This window comes from Natrix helvetica (assembly GCF_964273705.1).
Source record: "Natrix helvetica genome assembly, chromosome: 5".
Lineage (NCBI taxonomy): Eukaryota > Metazoa > Chordata > Lepidosauria > Squamata > Natricidae > Natrix > Natrix helvetica.
Window position 1 is genome coordinate 135354222 of NC_138551.1, and position 16407 is coordinate 135370628.

Genomic DNA, 16407 nt, shown 5'->3' on the forward strand with positions numbered 1-16407 from the left:
CCCTCCGGCCAGCCCCTCAGGACCCACTGTATGACCTGGAATAGGGCGGGGTCAGCCCTGGACTGGGCGGCCACCTCCCCAGAGGAGAGCGGCAGGGCCAAGTCAGCTATGGCCAAGACCAACAGGCAGTGCACTGTCAGAGGGTCGGTGACAGGGAGTGGGCAACGGCTGAGGGCATCAGCGTGCCCTATGTGTTTCCCTGGCCGATACTGTAGGGAGTAACTGTAAGCTGCTAAAAACTCTGTCCACCGGGTCATTCGTGGTGACAGGATGGGAGGGGTTGGCCTGTTAACGGCCAAAAGCCCAAGGAGTGGCTTGTGGTCAGTAAACAGCGTAAAGTGCCGCCCGTACAGGTAGTCGTAGAACCGTTTAATCCCAGACACTGCAGCCAGAGCCTCCTTGTCTACCCTCCTTGCAGGGCTGTCGTTTGATCCGGAAAATTGCGGCGCCTCAGTTGATCCAGGTGGCGCCGCCATTCGGTCCTGTCAGGTAATTGTACCCTGTAGGAACAGGGACCAGTTATGGTGGTGATGGTGGCAGGCACCCACCTGGCATCCCACCTTCGTCGCCAGTGTTAAGTTGGCAAGAACTCAGACGACGCCGTGAGGCAAAGTCAACAGGTTTATTTTAAACAGAAGCAAGAGCAAGCAATACAGGAGAGAATTGGGAGCTGTCCCTGCCTGACAGTTATTTATATGGAGCTGTCAGGCAGGGTAGCCAATCAGGGAGCAGGGATTGCCCACGTTTAGCCAGGTCGTGTCTTATCCAATCAGACGCGACCTGGCTGTTGCTGGCAGACTTGGACAGAGTTCCTGACGTCATTGCCAGGACTCTACACTGACCTGCTCCCTGCCGGCTCCTGCAAAGCTTCGCCATTCTCCTCCTCCTCTTCTTCTTCATGTCCAAGTGGCAGTGGGCTCCACAGGACAGGTTTCCATTTCTGCCCTGGGGCAGAAAACTCTGGTGGGCTGGAAGTGAGTGTGAATGGCCTGGCTCTCCAGTGCTTCCTGGGTCAGTTGGAGGCTTCCTTCAGCCTTCAAACAGTTGCAGGGCTTGTTTGGGGTTTTTTGCTTCCAGGTTGGTGCAGGAGGCTTTCCAGGGCCAAAATGGGGGGGGGGGGAACACCTCTGCTTTCTGCACCCCATTTTGGCCCTGGAAAGCCTCCTGCACCAACCTGGAAGCAAAAAATAAAAAATAAAACCCCTGCAACTGTTTGAAGGCTGAAGGAAGCCTCCAACTGAGCGAGAAAGCACTGGAGACCCAGAACATTAATTCCAGCCCAGCCGAGTTTCCTGCACAATGTGAGCACACACACACACACACACACAGAGAGAGAGAGAGAGAGAGAGAGAGAGAGAGAGAGAGAGAGAGAGAGAGAGAGAGAGACTGCATACTCATGAATCCCTCACCCTGGCCCTTGGCAATTTTGAAACCCACCACTGTTAGCAACCCACAAGGAAGGGATTCTTTCCTAAGAGCTCACTATTCGGGAATAACGGGGGGAAAACCCCATTTTGGCCCTGGAAAGCCTCCTGCACCAATCTGGAAGCAACCCCCCGCCCCCCAAAAAACCCTGCAACTGTTTGAAGGCTGAAGAAAGCCTCCAACTGAGCCAGGAAGCACTGGGGGGGGGGGGGTCAGGCCATTCACACTCATTTCCAGTCCGCCGGAGTTTCCTGCGCAATGTGAGTCTGCCCCCACCCCTGCATACTCACGCGTCCCCCGCCCTGGCCCTCCACAAAGGTCCGAAAACCAGCTGGACGGCAGGAGGTGTGCCTGCATGTGGATGCTAGTGGAGCTGGGCTGGGGTGGCTGGCGTGCTGGGAGAGGACACTCTGCATGCCACAGGTTCCCCATCACGGCTCTAATCCTTTCAATTCCTTTTTCAGATCAATTATGTAAGAGCTTCAGAGGCTCTGAGTGATAAAAGTCGATTCCCCTTTTTCCACCAGATGTTCCCCAAAGAAGGAATCCAGTACCCAGCAATTGTCCAGCTGCTCCTCCACTTCAGATGGACCCTGATTGGCCTCTTTGCTTCAGGCACAGAAAAGGGAGAGAATTTCATGAGGACTTTTACTCCTGTTCTTGTCAGGAATGGAATTTGTGTGGTTATATCACAACTGTTCTCAAAGACTGGATATACTGCATACCTCAGGGATTCCCTCTCTAAGTGGAGACAAGTCAACGCCTTTGTTCACTTCATAGAACTTGATTCCATTTGGGAGAGAATTCTTCCTTTCCATTTAACACTTATGCGTCTGCCAGGACCCGTTGAGGGGAAAGTCTGGATCCTCACAAATTTTAAAGACTATGCAATAAACAAGCGCAGACTTCTCAAATACATCCATAGTATTTGGGGCTTTGGTTTTCTGCCAAAAGGAAGGCCAAAAGATTCTGCCTTTAAACCCATTTTCTTTGTGGAAGTAAAGTTTCAAGATCATTATTTTCATTGTTCTCTTTCAAAGAATGTCTTTTCTGTCAAAGGTCGCAGAAGATGCACCCAGAAAGCCCCACTGGAGACCCAGGAGAAAAGGGACAGAAAAAGGGCCCAAAATGACTACCAAACTTACAGTGTCATGAAGACTCTGGCCCAGGCCCTGAATGCTGCATATTCCTCCAGATCGAGGAGGGGAAGGAAGGAGGATGAAAAGATCTTGGGGTCTCCAAGGCTGCAGCCATGGCAGGTATGGGGGTCCCTATATGGATCCATTAATCTTAGATCCTTTGGAGAAGGAATCCAGAGGAGAAGGAGGGGAACCATCTCAACAGACCTGGCCAATTTAATTACTCAGGGAATTAATGGTTTCAAAGAGTAGATACCATGGCATTTTTATATTTAGCACTGCTAATTGGAAAATGTGGTATTCTTTTTAAAATAAATTCCTGTATTTGTGGGTTTGTGATTAGCCTGGTGGAATTCCACCTTTCTTCCGTCCCCATTGCAGGTGGGTCTGTGTGCACCTGGACAGGCAGCTAAGCCCCCTATTCTCCTCCAATGAAAGGGAGCCTGGCGTGGATCTGGATGCTTTATTGGGAGAAGAGGACAGGTGAAACTGAGGAGATGCAAAGAGTGGAAACCAAATAGAAAGACGAGATAGGCAGCATTAACTAACAGACAGCAAAGAAGCAGCTGGAACCTTTCCAGCGATGCTCCGTGTGAGGGACGGAGGCGTTTCCAGATGACCAGGGGTCTCGGTCACAACAGCTGCTTCCGTCTTCTCCAAAGGCTGACAGAAAATGGAATCTGGCTTCAGACCTTATAGTGAGGCTTATCTGCCCCCGGCCACTAGGTGGGGCTAGAGCAACCACAGCACAACAGTTACCGTATTTTTTGGAATATAAGACGCACCTTTTTCCCTCAAAAAAGAGGCTGAAAATCTGGGTGTGTCTTATACATTGAATACAGCATTTTTTACCTCCCGAAGCCCAAAATAGCGGTGCATACCCTTATGGAGGCTTTCAGAGAGCTCCTGGGGGCTGGGGGGGGGCAGTAAGGAGCAAAAAATGGACCATTCCCCCCCCCAGACTCCAGCAGCACTCTATAAGCCTCCATAGAGCTATGCATGCATTTTTTTACATAAAATGGGCTTGTTTTTGCAAAAAATGGGCCATTTTTTGCTCATTTTGCCCCCCCCCCGGAGCACTCTGCAAGCCCCCCCAAGGCTATTCATGACTTTTTAAAGGGGGGGGCATTTTCACAAAAACAGGCTGTTGTGGGGAGCTTTGCAGTGTGTAAAAACTTTTTTTCCCCCTCTTGGAAAGCTCTTTAACTGGTTGATGAGAATTACATTGATCAAGTGCTTTGCCAGCAGAAACAAAGTCTTAGGCGCTGCAGATTGTCAGTGATTTCCTTCTCCAGCACATGGATAAATACACCTGGAAACATCTACCTGCCTACCTATTCTCTCTCCCTCCTGCCCTACTGTATTTCTCTCTATATCTCTTTTTATTTCTCTCTCTATATCTCTCTACCTACCTACCCTCTCTCTCTATCCCTACCTACCTACTGTATTTCTCTATATCTCTCTCTATTTCTCTCTCTCTCTTTATCTACCTCCCTACCTTACTACTCTCTCTCTCTCCCTAGCTACCTACTGTATTTCTCGCATAAGGTGCGTCTTATACTCCGGTGCATCTTATACTCCAAAAAATACGGTACATGTTGTGGCATGACAACCTTTATAAATTAGGAGGAGACCCTGAGACCATCTAGCCCAACCCCTCCTCTCTGCAGGAATCCCAGTTCAAGATTCTCTGACTGATGGCTGCTCAGTCTTTGCATTTAGACAATCCATGATGAGGAGACTGGACTTCTCTGCTTTAATGGCTCAGCTCTAAAACAGCTCTTCCTGGTATCATATTTTTCTCTCTCGTTCAGTTAAAATCTCCTCTCTTGTAATTGAATTCACTTTTTCCATGTCTGACACTCTGGAATAAGAGTGAGCTGATCTTACACTCATGTGTAACATGACTCAGTTATTGGAAAAGGGTTGTATCCAGTGGTGGGATTTAAATCATTTTACTACTGGTAATGTGGGCAAGGCTTGGTGGTCATGTAACTGGCTGGGCGTGGCTTAGTGATCATGTGATTGGGTGGGCATGGCCAACTTGACATCACTCACGTCAAAGGGTACCTTGCCTGGCCTCTCCTTGCATCAACAAGATACCATTTCCCTGCCTATTTATTTACTACTAATGAACATCCAAAATACACAATTTAATCCTATGTATATATGCCACATGTGTGCATATATATTACAAGGTATACTTTACACACCTTATGTATATGTACAAACAAACACACACACACACAGCTCTTCTAAAACTATACACATTCAACCTCACTTATTGCGCTTGGAAAAACACACCCAGAGTTCACGTTTTGTCACACATTTAACTATCACTTCTGCACATTAGAACATTGCACAGGCCTTCAGATGTTCTTCCCTAGCCTGCACATGACTGTTAGAGCCAGGAGATGTCATGGATTGAGTAAAATGTGGCAAAACTCACTTAACAACGCTCTTGCTTAGCAACCAAAATGTTGGGCTCAATTGTCATAAGTCAAGGACTGTCTCTGCCTTCCTCTGCATGGCAGCCTTGTCCTAGTAAACTCCTTCCCTTTTCTGGCAATTTTCCTCTCTGTTAGAGGCACAAAAATAATCCAGAGGATATAAGGTCTCTGCTGGAGCAGGGGGTTGGACTAGATGGCTTCAAAGATTGTTGTGCTGTTTGAAAGAATCTTCTGAAGCCATGGTTTGTGTCCTTCCTTCCTCTCATTTTATCTCTTTCCCTCCCTCCCTCCCTCCCTCCCTCCCTCCCTCCCTCCCTCCCTCCCTCCATGTATGTATTGACCCATCCATCCAACTATATCTCATTCACTTCCTCCTCCCTCCCTCTCTTTCTTTCCCTTCCTTCCATAACTCCCTCTTTCTTTCTTTCTTTCTTTCTTTCTTTTTTTCTTTCTTTCTTTCTTTCTTTCTTTCTTTCTTTCTTTCTTTCTCTCTCTCCTTTCCTTCCTTTTCCTTTTCTTTCTTTTTGCTTTTCTTTCATCTCTCTCTTTCTCTCTCTTTCTCTCTCTTTCTACCCCTTCCTTTCCTCCTTCCAAAGCTAGGAGATCCACCTGAAACAAAAACTCCTTTGGATGAAACAGTAGTATTCAGGGGGGGCGTTCCTCTGTTTGTGGGGAGAATTTGGTTGCAAAAATGCAGAAGGGTGGGCAGACTTGGAGGGCCTGTTCACCCTTCCCCTTTTCCTGTCAGCCCTGCAAAACCAGAAATCTCTCCCTCCAAGCAGCAACTGAGACTGTGCAGGGGGGAGGAGGGGGGGGAGGAGAAGAAGAACTGAAAGATCCCAAAAGGAGTTTCTGCAATGGGGAGGGGGAGGGGGCAGCCCCAGCTTCCAAAGGCCTTTTAGCCATAATGTTGGGGAGGGGGTCAAAGAGGAAAGAGGTCCCCTGACACTCCCTCAGACCCCAAGGAAGGAAGGAAGGAAGGAAGGTAGGTAGGGAGGGAGGGGGGGAGGAAGGGAAGGGAGGGGGAGGGAAAGAAAAGGAAATGGGAAAGAAGGAAAGGATGAAAAACGGAGGGAATGGGAAGGGAAGGAAAAAGGAAAAGAGAAAGGAAAGGAAAGAGGGAAAAGGTGAAGAATGGCCACTGCTGGAGTGGTTGGGAGCAGCCTGAGGTGGGCATTTGGGAGCAGACCAAGATAAGCAGGAGGCCACGGCAAAGACAGGCAAACAGGCTGGGCTGCGTGGCCACGTGGTCGAGGCAACGGAGCCAAACAGCAGCTGCAGCAATGACTCTAAGGCCCCAGCCAAGGCCTGCGAGGCAACTAGTGGTGGGGAGAGACATGGCCAGGCAGAATTTTTACTATCGGTTCACTCAAACCGGGCCTGACCGTCTGAATCCCACCACTGGCTGTATCCTCCCTTCCCCAACTGAGAGATTGTGTCAGTTGGAAAAGGGGCTCCCAGACTCCTCCTGGTCTTCAGCTCTTCTCCTTGTTGTATTTCCTCAAGGCTAAGAGGAACTCCTTTGATCGCTTCCTTGGCTTCATTGTCCTTCCCTGAAGTTCACGTAGATTTTGTGCAAATTCTCCTCCAAGCTTGGTGCCTGCAAGGGGACCTGGTCCTTGAGTTGGGGTCTCCCCAAACCAGAACATTCACTTCCTGTGATTCTAATGGCTGCATTTGCCTTCTTTCCATGAACATCTCCCGGCTGACTCAGATTCTGTTTCCAGTTAACTATGATTTTGAGATCATTTTCAGAAGCATACATATCAAATATGGTATCCCTCATCTTTCTTCTAGTCCATCATTCATCTTCTTATATGAGACTATATTGTTAGTCAAGTCCTAGAAGCTAAAAAGCAGATATTTTTCTACTGTGTGCTAATCATAAATATTGTTTCGGGAAACTTAATATTCCTTTATAAAATTTTATTTTATTCCAAGAGGTAAAATACAAGTTTTGGAAAACTTTTTAAATGAAGTTTCAAATAAGGCTCCCAAGTTAAAAGACTTTATATTCTTTAGATCACATCAAATTCGGTTACTTTAAGATAGCATTAATGACCATATTAATGACAACATAGAAAAGTTGATGACCAATGGCAAATTGTTATCCATCACATTCAGGTTTTATGGAAAGATTAAAAAGGGTTAAACATTATTTGAGTTAACTACGATTTTGAGATCATTTTCACAAGCATACATATGAAGTTTGGTATCCTTCAAGTTTCTTCCAGTCCATCATTCATGTTCTTATATGAGACTCTATTGTTAGTCAAGTCCTAGTAGATAAAAATCAGATATTTTTCTACTGCTTTTTACTTATGAACCCTTCTCTGCGGGCTAATCATAAATATTGTTTCTGGAAACTTGATATTCCTCTTATAATTTTTTTTTATTCAAAAAGGTAAAATAAAACTATTACAATGACGAAACAAAAGTAGGCAACACATTTTTTTAAAAAAATGTGCATTAAAAACAGACAAAAACATGCCCAGTTGAACACAATACAGCTATAATAGTTTCTCCCCCTTGCGAAACACGCCCACCATTATAAATTACACATCTATTTGCAACTACTTGACTTGTCATCCATCTGCTGTATATAAAAAATGTAGTTAACAGGCAATCCAACAATAAAGTTAAATTTCAAAACTTCAAACTTCTGTGTTATCTGCTGTTGTATTTAACTCACAGAATATTTATAGGGGCTTCTTATCTACTACAGACCACCACAATCATTACCTCTGATCCATCCAGAATCCGTCTAGGGTTAAACATCTTTGGTTGATTCTTAATAATAATACATTTCCTTAAAATTTTAATTAGGATCTTTCCCAACAACTGCTTTCCATTCCCCAAAGTCATAGGACCTCCTGTAAATGGAAAAGCAATGGCTCTTAAGACTTGTTTTCCAGTTAAATATGACAAGTCCATTCCCCAATCTCCCTCAATCTTCTTGAAAGAATCCATTTCATCAGTCATCCGTTCTGTCCACTTTGAGTCTTCAGGGTCCATGGCCTCTCCAGCCATCTCCAAGCAGCCTGCCTTCAAACCAGACTCCTCCCTCAGGGATGCCAGCAGCAAATTAAATTCCAGTCCATCCATCCAATCCATCCTATTCAACAATTGTTGCTTGCTTCTGATTATTGCCTTTGTTGATTTAAAACCATTGTTATTTTATCAAACTTTTTAAATGAAATTTAAAATAAAGTTTCATAAAGTTTGAAAGACTTTATATTCTCTAAAACACATCAAATTAGCTTACTCTAACATCATATTAAATGCCATATTAATGACAACATAGAAAAATGGATGACCAATGGCAAATTGATATCCATCACCTTTAGGTTTCAAAGGAAAGATTAAAAAGGGTTAAAAATTATTTGAGTATCATTTTGAAGACAGTTTTTATCCAATTAGTTATCATACCACCCCTCAGGTTTCTAATCACATCACAAAATTCTTTGTGGGTCCTTTACTGAAATCCAGTTCTATCACCAGAGTTCCCATAATCCATTTAGAAAGGGTAATGATATGTGAGAATGACTTTTGGGATGAGGGGAAGAGAGGCTGCCTAGGGAAGGATCAGATAAGAGGGGAGAATCCTGCAGCTGCATAATGGGAGAGAAAGAAACTCAGAAAGGATCCTCACTAACTTTTCAGGCTGAGAAAAGTGTTGGTGGGAGATTTGTTCTTTCAGATTTCAAATTTTTTGTTAAAGTCACATTACAATAAAGCAGAATTAGCACATCTGGAGGTGTTTTCCATCAGGATTACAAGGGAGAAGATTAGCCTGAAAGATTTCTTCTTGATTAACCCATGCTTTCTGGGAATCAACCTGTTGTTTTCAAAGAGTTTATGGATCTTTTTTTTCTCTGTTCATTTTATTGAATTTTCCCTATAATTGACCAACTGTGTGGATTATATTTATATTTTGTCAGTATGTGATTGACAAATTTTTCTCAAACTTTTTTATTCACTTATGAAAATAATGGCAGTATTTATATCCTATTTAACCATATTTGGAGATTGGACAATTGTAGAAGAAGGATTCAATGTGGGATAAGAAACAAAGTTTTCTGTTTTTCAAATTCCTGGATGTTCCCATTCTAGTTTCATCCATTTCTGGAGAAGAATGAATTTTGGAATATTTCTCTCTTTAAACTGTACTTGGACCAAAATGGAGAGATAACAGCAGATGTTGGCATTCATGGCTTCTTGGTTCTCCCCAACGAATATCCCAAGAGAGAGATTCTGGCGTATTTTAAAAGACAGAGACTTTCTATCAAAGAAGATGCTCTTTCACGGCTAAAGTTGCTCAATAAGGTGAGATAAATTTTGGTGTCTTTTCTCTGTTTCCCAACACCTGAGGTCCCATTCCAAGTGGGCAAAGCCTACAGTCTAGAGGGTGGTTGGCTTTCCATGCCAGTTGGTATCATCTAATGGAAGTTCTTTAACAGATGGGACCTAAGTGGAGGGGCTTTGCCATGTTTTATGGAAACCTTTCAAGATCTTACTGGTCAGAGGCTTCTTTCTTCATCAGTTTTATTCTATATTAAAAAATCTAATGGAATAAAAGTTTCCTAAATCTTTTACATACATCATCATACTTAATTTTTTTTAAATGCAATCCGTTAATAAAGTTTAAAGTAGAAAAGTACTTTACTGTAATATTAAATACCAAAATCAAAAGGGAGGAAGTAAATGAAGAATTTTCCAGTTGTTATCCCCCCTGCATCTGTTTAGAAGTAATCAGAGGTTTCATATTTACCTCAGTGAAGACCAGAGGCAACTTCTCTCCATCCATTTCTCCCTCCATTTTCCATGGACGGAGAGTCCTAGCACCATTTCTTTGGCATTCCTTGTTTTTCTGCTCAGTCCCTGCCTGAGTCCAAATGTGTGGAAAGTTGTCATCCTGGATTTGTCAAAAGGGCTCGAGAAGGAGAGCCAGTTTGCTGCTATGACTGCGTTCCTTGTCCGGAGGGGACCTTCTCCATTCAGGAAGGTGGGTCACACTGAGGAAAATGGGAGGCTTTGTGGAACTGAATCCATCCAGAACATTTTCATGAAAGTGCAAGTTAAAAGACAGATTGAAGTTCACCAGTTTTTTTGTAACCTGCACAATTTATTATCTAAAAAGAAGTAAATCAAGAAAACTTTGAAGGAGGGGCTGGGAAGAGTTGGGAGGAGGAGGTGGAAGACTGAGCAAGCTTTACTACTATTTAAGGAAATATTTCTTCTGCTTTTTAATTTGGATATGTGCTGCTAAGTTCACCTTTCTAGGAACACCTTAGTTCTTTGAAACTTGATGGATTGTTTTAGGTCCACCTTCTGAAAGACCTTGAAATTTATTGTATATTGGGTCCTCCCCTTGAGGATCACTGAGAAGGTGTCACTGGTCCATAATTTGGTGCTGTGGATAGTTATGGGGGGAACTCATTACACAAATATTCTGCCAGTCATGTAGATCAATAAATCAGAGTAGAGCTGGAAGGGACCTTGGAGATCTTCTACCCCTGCTCAAGCAGGAGAGCCTATACCATTTCAGACAAGTGACTGTCCAGTCTCTTCTTTGAAACATTCAGTGTTGAAGAACCCAAAACCTCTGGAAGCCAGCTGTTCCACTGGTTAATTGTTCTTACTATTAGGAAGTTTTTCCTTAATTCAAGATCGTTTTTAAGTGTTACAAGATACTGTAGGTATCCTCCAAGTCCAGTATATTAACAGCCATGTGGCAGGACTCAGGATGTTTGCCTAAAAAGATTATATTATTATTCATTACTAATTTCTAGTAATGTAGCTCCCTATGAAGATTCTACACATTACACAGGAAATAATTAACACCCTGGGACTTCCCTCAACTTCAAATACATATATAATGTCCATGATATCACTTGTTATTCAAAGAAGGTATTTACGTAAGATAAAAGGACAGAATGTTAACGAAAATTGCTTTTTGGTTTCTCAGATGTGGAAAAATGCATCAAGTATCCAGATGATAAATATCCAAATGAGGGCCAAGTCCAATGTATCCCCAAAGTTATAGCCTTCCTGTCCTTTGAAGAACATCTGGGCATCAGCTTGGTCTCTTTTGCCCTGCTCTTGTTCCTAACTACAATCCTTGTTTTAATTATCTTCATTAAATATGGAGAAACTCCTATTGTCAAAGCCAACAATCGGGACCTCTCCTACATCCTCCTGGTCTCCCTCCTCCTTTGCTTCTTGTCTCCTTCTCTCTTCATTGGTCAACCAAGGAAAGCCACCTGCCTTCTCCGACAAATGGTTTTCAGCATCATTTTCTCAGTTGCCATTTCTTCTCTCTTAGCCAAAACCATCATGGTGGTATTGGCTTTCCTGGCCACAAAACCAGGAAACCAAGTGAAGAGATGGTTGGGGAAGAGCTTGGCCAACTCCATCATCCTTTCTTCTTCTGCTCTCCAAATTATCATCTGCTCCATCTGGCTGGGAGTTTCTCCCCCCTTCCCTGACTCTGACCTCCACTCCCAGCTTGGAGAGATCATCCTGCAATGCAATGAAGGGGCTGTTGTCATGTTCTACATCACCCTCAGCTACATGGGCTTCCTGGCTGCCATCTGCTTCACGGTGGCTTTCCTGGCCAGGAATCTGCCTGGGGCCTTCAACGAAGCCAAGCTGATCACCTTCAGCATGTTGGTCTTCTGCAGCGTCTGGGTGACTTTTGTGCCCACCTACCTGAGCACCAAAGGGAAATACATGGTGGCTGTTCAGGTCTTCTCCATCCTGGCCTCCAGTGCTGGGCTGCTGGGCTGCATCTTTATCCCCAAGTGCTACATTATCCTTCTGAGGCCAGACCTGAACACAAAGGAGCATCTCACAGCCAGAACAAATGTAAAAGCATGAGATATAATGCCATTATGATATTGGAACAATTGTTAAAGTTTATTTTATTTGAAAGGAGATATTCTTTCTATTTAGATAGTATGCAGGAGTCAAAGAAAATATTTATATGTTTCAAAATAGGAAATTATTGAATTGTTCTAGCTCCCTTCCCTTTCAACTTAATAAACTTTACTGAAAGTCATTCAGAGGAATTTACTGTTCAGCAACAGCTACTGAATTTGTTCCTACAGCTAAGAGTATGTGTGAGTGTGTGTGTGTGTGTGTGTGTGTGTGTGTGTGTGTGTGAGAGAGAGAGAGAGAGAGAGAGAGAGAGAGAGAGAGAGAGAGAGAGAGAGAGAGAGAGAGAGAGAGAAGGAAAAGAGTTTGAGGAGGAAGCTGTGGGAACCAAGAACCAGCATGGTTGCCTGATCCTCTACCTGAGAATGCCAGAATGATGTGAAATCCCATGTTTGACTGGCTGTCAGCTGGGGAGGGAAATCAAATATATAATTCTTTCTTCATTTCCTGATAAAACCTCCTTTGCAGAAAGTATTCAGTAGAACAGCTGTCTGGGATTTCAGTTTGGGATTGTTTTTATTTTGGTAGGAACTTCACAGCAAAATAATAAAAACAAAGTAAATTAAAAATGTGTAAAATTTCCACTGTATTTTTTTCTTTGATCAACCAGAGAATTAAAATAGTAGTTTTCACACCCTTTAATTTCCCACTCTACAATTTCTACCTTAAGCATTTTCTCTGCTCCTCTTCCAAGCTTGTCTTGTCTGTGAAGGGCTGGAGAAGATGTCCAGAGAAAGGGTACCTTGAGACTCTCCCCAGGAGGAGGCTGAAGGGATCCTGTCTAAAGGCAGCCGCATCATTGACCAGGTCACAAACCTTCAATGCTGCATAATATCCAGCCAGGTCCAAGAAGGGGCTGAATTGGGGGGGGACACTTTGAAGTTTCTAGGACGAGGCACTCATGGAAGCTCTTCTGCTCCCCATCACACAGATTGCTGATCAGTTGGTAATCAATGTTTAGGTCTATGAATGGCTCCTAATTGGGAATAAGATCCCTTTGCAATTTCATTTTAAGGAAGTAAGAAAAGATCTGATGGACCAGAAGAAGGTCAGTCTAAGATTCACAGGGACCACATAGAGGCCTCTGGTTCTCCCACAAGCAGAAGAAGGCAGAGACCTATGGTTTTGCTCAACATGGAACAGACATTTTTGCACAATTTCACTTTCTTCCATCACACACCACAATATTGGACACTCGGACATCTCACACTCTAGGAATCCCCAATTCTGGTATCCCAAATTAATCTGAGAAAATATTTCCAACTTTCACAGCCCCATTCAATAAGAACTAAGGTGGGACTGGAACTCAGGAGTCTCCTGGTGATTGGCCCAAAGTCCCCCAGGAAGTTTTCATGCCTAAGGGAGGATTAGAACGCGAGTCCCGTGGTGATTGGCTCCAAGTCTCCCCTTTGGCTTTTATTTGAAGGTAAATAAATGTAAAAACATGAGATATAACACCATTATGATATTAAGATGGAATGGAATAATATGGGATAATAGGAATCGTAATATATGTAACTGTCTTTATAATGGAGCATGTTAAGAGTTCTGTAAGAGGAAACTTTAGTGAGGAGATTAAGGGTTTGCAAGAGGAAGCTTCATCAAAAGGAAATAACACATAGCCAAACCGCAGACTTGAAGACAGGAAACTTAGGCAGGAAACGTAGATAGATGCAAGAAACCTGTGACCTACTTAGAAGAGGCCACAAGTCATTAAGCTTTTTTTTAAATAGCAAAAGGAAAGGGGGGGGCTATGGGCTGTCAGAATTGTAACCAATCATGAAATGTCACCAGTATGTATAATAGTGATTGCATTAGAATCCTTTGGGATTCAGTCTCCTGCTTTCTTGTGTAGCGACTGAATCTTGCGCAATAAACCTTTTCTGTTTGATCCTGGAATTCCGTGTCAGTTCCTATATTCCATAATAATATTGGAAGAATTGTTAATGTTTCTTTTATTTGAAAGGAGATATTCTTTCCACTTAGATAGTAGGCAGGAGCCAAAGAAAATCAAATCTACTTGTATCAGAATGGGAAATGATTGGATGACTGTACTTCTTGTATCTCCCTATTCAACCCAATAAATCTTGCTAAAGAGAACTCTGTGAAAGTCATTCAGAGGAATGTAATATTCAGCAACTACCAATGACCCAGACACCTTATGAAAAATAATTGAGGCACTTGTTACCACTGACAGAAACTAAAAGTTTGTGTATGTGAGAGAGAGAGAGTAAGATCCTAAGGTAAGATGAGAGCTGTAGGAGCCCTGCTCTAACCGTGTTGTTGGATCATCTCCATGAGAAGCCTTGGAATGGCAGAATGACCTGGAATGCAGGGATTGACCTGCTCTCCATCACTATTATGTCCTTCTTTCTTGATTTCTTGATAAAACCTCTTTCACAGAAAGCATCGACCGGAACAGCTGTCTGAGGTTTCACTTTGTGTTTGTTATTATTTCCGTATCTACCTTTTAGAAATCCCCACTCTATTTGTTCCTTCCTCATCCAGTGAATGAAAATAGCAACAACTAACACTATTCCGGCCCTTTAATTTCCCACTCTATAATTTGTCCACAAAGCCTTTCCCTGCGTTCAATGCCGCCTATTCATCCAGGTCAAGAAGGGGAGGGGGAGTAACGGGGATGGGGGGGGGGGCACGTCCAGGTTTCTAGCAAGAGGCACCCATGGAAAGTCTTCTGCTTTCCAACCACAGAGATTGTGGGTAGATCAGGAGGCAGCCTGAGGTTTCAGAATGGCTTCTGATTGCCACTCGGGTCACTTTGCAAATTCCATTTTAAGCAGGTAGAAAAGGTTTGATGGATCAGACCGAGGCCAGTCTAAAATCCACGCTGACCCCCCCAGATGCCTCTGGTCTGCTCACAAGCAGGGGGGAGGGACGTATCACTTGGCCCAACATGGAAGCAGGTAGCGGTGGAATTCAGACAGTACCCATGGGTTCTTTAAAATGGGTTGTTAATTGTATGAGCTGTTCGGCCAACCAGCCCCTTCAGATTTCCCGCCACTCAACCCCAATTGTGCCTGAAGACTGATGACGCTACAGAAAGGAGAATTCGTATTGGTTCGCTGGGGCTTCACCGGATCCTGGGAAAATGCAATTTGCTGGTTGTAGCCTGCATTTCTCTGCACATCCCGCGTTTCTCAGGCATTGCATCGTCTGAAGGCCCGTTCTGGGCTCGGCAGTGTGTGCGTGTATCTCCCTGGCCTGATGCTTCCAGCCCCAGAGGTGGAATCTGGAAGGGGTGTGGAGCGTTTGTCTTGGATTTCAGAGGTGGGAGGGCCAGGCAGAACTAGCGGCAGCACCAATGAGAATTCTGCCTTCTTGAGCGTCATCGGTCTCCGGGCAGAGTCCTTTGGGGCTTCAGCTGAAGGAGGAGAGCCAGTTCTGCAGGGAGAGAGGGGCGGGGAAAGTGGGAGGGGGGATCGACCGGAACAGCTGTCTGAGGTTTCACTTTGTGTTTGTTATTATTTAAGTATCTACCTTTTAGAAATCCCCACTCTATTTTTTCCTTCCTCATCCAGAGAATGAAAATAGCAACAACTAACACTATTCCGGCCCTTTAATTTCCCACTCTATAATTTGTCCATATAGCCTTTCCCTGCGTTCAATGTCGCCTATTCATCCAGGTCAAGAAGGGGAGGGGGAGTAACGGGGATGGGGGGGGGGAACATCCAGGTTTCTAGCAAGAGGCACCCATGGAAAGTCTTCTGCTTTCCAACCACAGAGATTGTGGGTGGATGAGGAGTCAGCCAGAGGTTTCAGGATGGCTTCTAGTTGCCACTCGGGTCACTTTGCAAATTCCATTTTAAGCAGGTAGAAAAGGTTTGATGGACCAGACCGAGGTCAGTCTAAAATCCATGCTGACCCTCCAGATGCCTCTGGTGTACCTACAAGCAGGGGGGAGGGACGTATCACTTGGCCCAACATGGAAGCAGGTAGCGGTGGAATTCAGACAGTACCCATGGGTTCCCTAAAATGGGTTGTTAATTGTATGAGCTGCTCGGCCAACCGGCTGAATTGTCTCGGCCTGCCCCCCCACCTCCCTCATGAGGGTGTGTCCCTCCCCCCCATGAGAAAACAACCTGTCTCAAGATCACATGGACCTCTTTGGCTCAGGCAGTTCAGTTCCCCGGTGGCTCTCTCTCTATGCAAAGTGAAGGAATCTCAGAAACTTTGCAGAGCCCAGAATGAGGATACCTAGAACGTCGGGATTGGGAGGGTACAGAAAGGAGGAGGACCAATGGGAATTCTCCCTTCTGCAGCGTCATTGGTCTCCAGGCAGATTCTCCCTCTACTTCACCCAGTGCAGGAGAGCGTTCCAAGCAGAGAAGAAGCCCCAGTAGGTTCTTCAGGCCAAGATCCCCCCTCCCACTTTCCCTGCCTCTCTCTCCGCAGAATTGGCTCTCCTCATTCAGCTGAAGACCCAAAGGACTCTGCCC